This window comes from Pteropus alecto, unplaced genomic scaffold (assembly GCF_000325575.1).
Source record: "Pteropus alecto unplaced genomic scaffold, ASM32557v1 scaffold81, whole genome shotgun sequence".
NCBI classification, from domain to species: Eukaryota; Metazoa; Chordata; class Mammalia; order Chiroptera; family Pteropodidae; genus Pteropus; species Pteropus alecto.
Genome location: NW_006433378.1, coordinates 10084650 through 10090379, shown reverse-complemented (window position 1 = coordinate 10090379; position 5730 = coordinate 10084650). Strand labels below are relative to the sequence as shown.

General features: G+C 34.1%; 1 pseudogene; it reads left to right on the top strand.

The window, feature by feature from the left end:
• The first annotated feature begins 1669 nt into the window (after positions 1–1669).
• LOC112476854 lies at positions 1670–1788 on the top strand (annotated as a pseudogene).
• The last annotated feature ends 3942 nt before the right edge of the window (positions 1789–5730 follow it).

Genomic DNA, 5730 nt, shown 5'->3' with positions numbered 1-5730 from the left:
CTGGTGACTAGCCCCTTCTGGGGAGATAAGATTCCCCTTGTTTGAGATTAGTAAAGGAGGGGGTGGTGGACATCTTCTTACCTACATCACCTACAGTGGAACTTTTGTCAAACTGAGCTGGAGTGGTGGTGGAGTGAGTGAATCCTGACTCAAATGCCACATTCTTGGTCTTACCAAGTTTTAGTCAATTACCTTGGATATTTTTTTCTTCTTTTGCTGTATGCTTTAGGATAATTTCTAAAGACTTTGATTTTCAAAACAATTTTTGTCCATAGGTATGCTAGTTTTGCAGATGAGTGGGTCCACAGAACATCTTAGGCTGCCATTCTGGACAGAGAATCTTGGGATCACTCTACATATTCAAGATAATTACAGGACTCTTGAACAATGTGGTGGTTAGGGGTGCCAACCTCCACACAATTGAAAATCTGTGTATAACTTTTGACTCCCCCAAAATTTAACTACTGATAGCCTACTGTTGCCCAGAAGTCTTATCAATAACACAGTCAATTAATACGTATTTTGTATGTTATATGTATTATACACTATATTCTTATAACACAGTAAGCTAGAGAAAAGAAAATGGTATTAAGAAAATTATAAAGAAAAGAAAATACATTTACAGTACTGTACACATTTATTGAAAAACATTCATGTATAAGTAGACCCATGCAGTTCAAATCCATGTTGTTCAAAGGTTAACCATGCTTCTTTATTAGGTATATAGTTTGCAAATATTTGTTTCTGGTCTTGAATTCCTTATTTATTCCCTTAATGTATCTTTCACAGAGCAAACATTTTAAATTTTGATAAATAACAATTTATTTATTTTTTACTTTTAAGCCAGCTATGTTGATGAATTTAAACTGAGCTCCTTGTAAACAGCATATAGGGCATGTTAATTGTTGTATTTAGACCTTTTACATTTAAGATAGTTATTGGTATGTTAGGGTTTAAGTCTGCCATTATACTGTTTTTATTTGTTTCTTCTGTCTTTCTTTTCTACCTTTCATGGGTTACTCTCACATTTCTTTTTATTAATAGACTTTATTAATAGACTTTATTAATTGAAAGAAAAAGTAAGTACTACAGAGAATTGACTATACCACTCATCACCAACACACACACTTGTATTACTGCGGTACATTTGTTATAATCAATGAACCAATATTCATACATTATTATTAGCTAAAGGCTATAGTTTACATCAAGGTTCACTCATTGTGTACAGCTGCATAGCTTTTGACAATTGCATGATATCACGTGTCAGACATTACAGTATTATAGAAAGGAGTTTCACCATCCTTAAAAATCTCTACCATCTCTCCCCAAATTCCTGACAACCAATGATATTCTTCATGTCTCCATAGTTTTGCCTTTTCCAGAAGGTCATATAGTTGGTTTCATACAGTATGCATCCAAACAAGCTGTGTTCACTTTGGAATATGACTTAAAACTGATCTATGTGTTTTCATGGTTGAATAGCTCATGTATTTTTATCTGTGAATAATATATTCCATTGTATGGATACGCCACTGTTTTTTCATTCATTCACCTCTTGAAAAACATCTTGATTGCTTCCAGTTTTGACATAAGCTTCCACTCAACTGAGACATACCCGGAAGTGCAATTGCTGGCTCACGTGGCTTTTGGATGTTGAACCAACCTAGTCTACGGCCATGCTCCCTTGAACAAGCCCAATCCCGTCTGATCTCAAAAGCTAAGCAGGGTCGGACCTGGTTAGTACTTGGATGGGAGACCACCTTGGAAGACCAGGTGCTGTAGGGATTGTAAGCTGACAAGGTCCTTGAAGTCTATGAGGTCAACAAAGGGTTGCCAACCCTAAAAAATATAAACAAAAAACGAACAAACAAACAAATAAATAAATAAAAGAATGTTGAACCTGCCTTACATACCTGGAATAGATCTCATTTGGTCATGGCGTATAACTATTTTTATACATGGTTGGGTTTAATTTGCCAATATTTTTTGAGGACTTTTGCATCTATGTTGATAGAACATATTGGTCTGTAATTTCCCTTCCTGTATTGTTTTTATCGTGTTTTGCTATGACAGTAATACTGGCCTCATAGTATGAGTAAGGAAGTGTTTCTTCTACTTCTGTTTTTTTTATAAGAGATTGTAAAGATTTGATATTATTTTTTATTAAATATTTGGTAGAATTCACAAAGAAATCATTCTGAGCTCGGTGCTTTTTTTCAGCAGTTTATTAATTTTTGATTCTGTGTCAAATAGATATAGGCACACTCAAGTTACCTTTTCCCACAGTTTAAGTTTTGGTAGATTGTGTCTATCAAGGAATTGGTCCATTTCATTTAAGTCATTGAATTCGTGAATATAGAGCTCTCCATAGTATTCCTTTATTATCCTTTTACCGTCCATGGGATCAGTAGTGACAACCCCTCTTTCATTACTGGTATTAGTAATTTGTACCTTCTCTCTATTTTTTCTTGATTAGCCTGCCGAGATGTTGATTTTATTGATCTTTTCAAAGAGCCAGCATTTGGTTCTGTTGATTTTTAAAATGATTTTTCTGCTTTCAATTATGCGCATTTTTGCTCTCATTTTTGTTATTTATTTATTTTTCGCTTGTTTTAGTCTTATGTTGCTCTTCTTTATCTTCTAGGTTCCTAAGATGAAAGCTTATATAATTGATTTTAGATGTCTCTTTTTTATACAATATCTGGATTCAATGCTATCAGTTTTTCTGTAAGTATGTACTGCTTTTGCTACATCCCATGAGTTTTGATGATGTATTTTTATTATTCTTTCAAAATAGTTTTAATTTCACTTGAGACTTCTTCTTTGACCCATATGTCATTTATAAACGTGTTACTTAATCTCCAAATATTTGGGATTTTCCAACTATCATCCTGTTATGGATTTCTAGGATAGCTCCATTGTGATCTGAGAGCATGTTTTGTATGATACTTATTCTTTTCAATTTGTTCAGGTGTATTTTGTGGTTCACAGTGTGATCTGTCTTGGTGAGTGTTCTCTGTGAGCTTGAGAAGAATGTGTGAGTATTCTGCTGCTGTTGAATGAAGCTTTCCATAAATATCAGTGAGGTCCATTTGACCGGTGATGCTGTTCAGTTCAACTATATCCTCATTGATTTTTGTGGGGGAAGCAACCAGTTTAGTCTCGGATTCTTCCCAGTATACAGAGTACGTCAGGGGACCCTGTCAGCAAGGGACAAGTAGACTGCTCACTATTTATAAAATCTGGGCCCTCAGATGACCATGGAGAATTCATGGATAAATTTCTTAGCGGATAAATTTCTTCTCAGGGTTCATATCATGTATCCTTCTTCTCAAGGTCCACAGTATGAATGAATCACCTAAGAAAAGAGTCAGATTTTCTTCATTGTTAATCTTGATGCCTTATATTGCTTTTACCTGATTTGTTTCACTGGATATGTCCTCTAATAAAAGGTAGGAAAAAAGTGATGAGAATTAATATACTTAACTCTTTTCAAATCTATTCCAGTTTTAGTTTTTAGATACTATTGCTGTTGATAAATTTGAGATTTCTCCCCCTTTTTTGCATCCTCAGGCATTAATTAATTAACTAGGTCATCTATTAATTTATTTAAAATGTTTATTCAGCACCTCTACGTTCAAAGCATTAAGCACATAGAGGTTGCAAGTAGATATATACACATATATATATGTCAATATATAAATATATGGATATATGGTGTCTTCTTTCAATAACCCTACAGTTCACTTGGTAATGAAGGCATGCCAACTAAATTAAATTTGATAGAAGAGTTATAATTAGGGTAAGACTGTATGTCCCATTGACGTGCTTCATTGTTAATATTGTCTCTTTCACTTTTTATAGTATTCTTGTTTGAATAAGTTATATTACTAAGTTATGCTTATAGAATTCAGGGAAAACTGCAACATAGATAACATTTTATATAAAAATGTAAATATTTTAATAATTAAGTTTATGCTAAGCTTTGGAATTAATACTGACTCTTTCAAGAGGTCTAACATATGCTCATGTTGAACCCCTGATGGCATTGTAGTTTATCACTAAAAATCACTTCCCATAAGTACTGATCCCTGGTTGATGAGCTTGAGAATTGTGGATTTATTAAGATTTGACTGTTCATATATTTTCTAGGTCCTGACATATTAGACACCAGACATTTAGTCCTTGCATCTCTAAAGCACCTCCAGGTGATCAGTTTTATGAACAGATTTCTCTCAGACTCTCAAGTTGCAGCAGGCATAAGTCTAATATTTGTACTTAATGTTTCCTGCCACTCTAGACTAAATTCCTGGTGTAGACTTATTGTAAAGATTTACCACTTAACTATAGAAACAAAGTCTATGTAATCCTTTAAAAAACAGTAAGTTTTCTTATATGCTTGTAGTGAGCCTTGTGGTACTTCGGTCTATTAAAAAGTTTCAGCTTCATGAATGATGGGACTTAGACAAGACCCCACATCCTTTATATTTTGGTACAAAGCTTGGTCTATCGCAACAAGCAGGATTTATTGGCATTAGCTGGATTTTGACTAAATATGGGCTAATTTAAAAAAAAAGAAAAACTTCTTCTCAACAACCATTGTGACTCACCAATCACAAAATTTTACATCATATCCCATTCAGTACTCTAATTTAGGCTCTGATTTAGATCTCATTAATAGAGTTGCTTCAGGCTGCTGATGGTATTACAGGGTGAAGAAACACTGTGGGAGTTTTTAATTGCATGCTAATAATATAGGCACGAATTGACGAATTATGACATCTGTCTCAGAGTCAGTGTAAATACAATTTACTACTCATGTTGAAATGTTTACATTGAAAATTAACTTTGCGTTGTTAAGATGATCATATTACCTGAAAGGGTTGCCAGTCTACCTTGGTTCTGCTACTTATTATTCAGTCTTAATGGAAATATTTTAATCTTGACTCTATGAAGAGGCTGGGAAGAAGAATGTTACGGGGTCCTAAGCTCTCTGTGGGCTGTTGTGTATTCTCTTTGCCTCTCATTTATAAATCCATACCATCTAACACTGAAGAACACTGGAAAGTAATGGCCTTGGGTATAAAAACTTGTACATTTATGGTAAGATTAATATTTTTTTCTCCTAGATATTAGGATTCCTTGGTGACCAAAAATCAGTGCTTGCGAACTGTTTTGAAATAATGGTTGTCTGTTTATGAGAATAAATCAATGACATACAATTAAGAAAATAAGTCTTGCTTCATCTTTGAAAAACAGAGCGAGATGGAATTCTTATTTCTGAAGAGTTTATATCTAAATGTAAAGGCTAATGCGATATGCGTAAAATAAATGGTATTGTTGAAGAGAAAATCTTTGAAGTTAATTTGATAATGTGACTTATATTTGAGATTTCAGGGACAACCTCGTCCCATAATTATCTTATAAACATCATCGATGTTTATATCTATTTGATGTTACTATGGAGCTCTTACTATTTTAATTGCTCCCATTGCCCACCTTTAATTCTAAATTGCTGGGTTTCAGAAATTGTCTGACTCGGAATAGACAGGGTAGATTATGAGTTCGAGCAAAAAGAGCTCCTTAACAGGGGGGAGACATGGTGATAAACTAGCATTTTTGAGGCTTTACAATGTGTAGCCTTTCTATAATATGTGCCTCTGTTCATCCCCCCTATCCTCCAATTATTTTTACCAGTTCGTAGAGAAGGAAAAAGAGGCTCAGAAA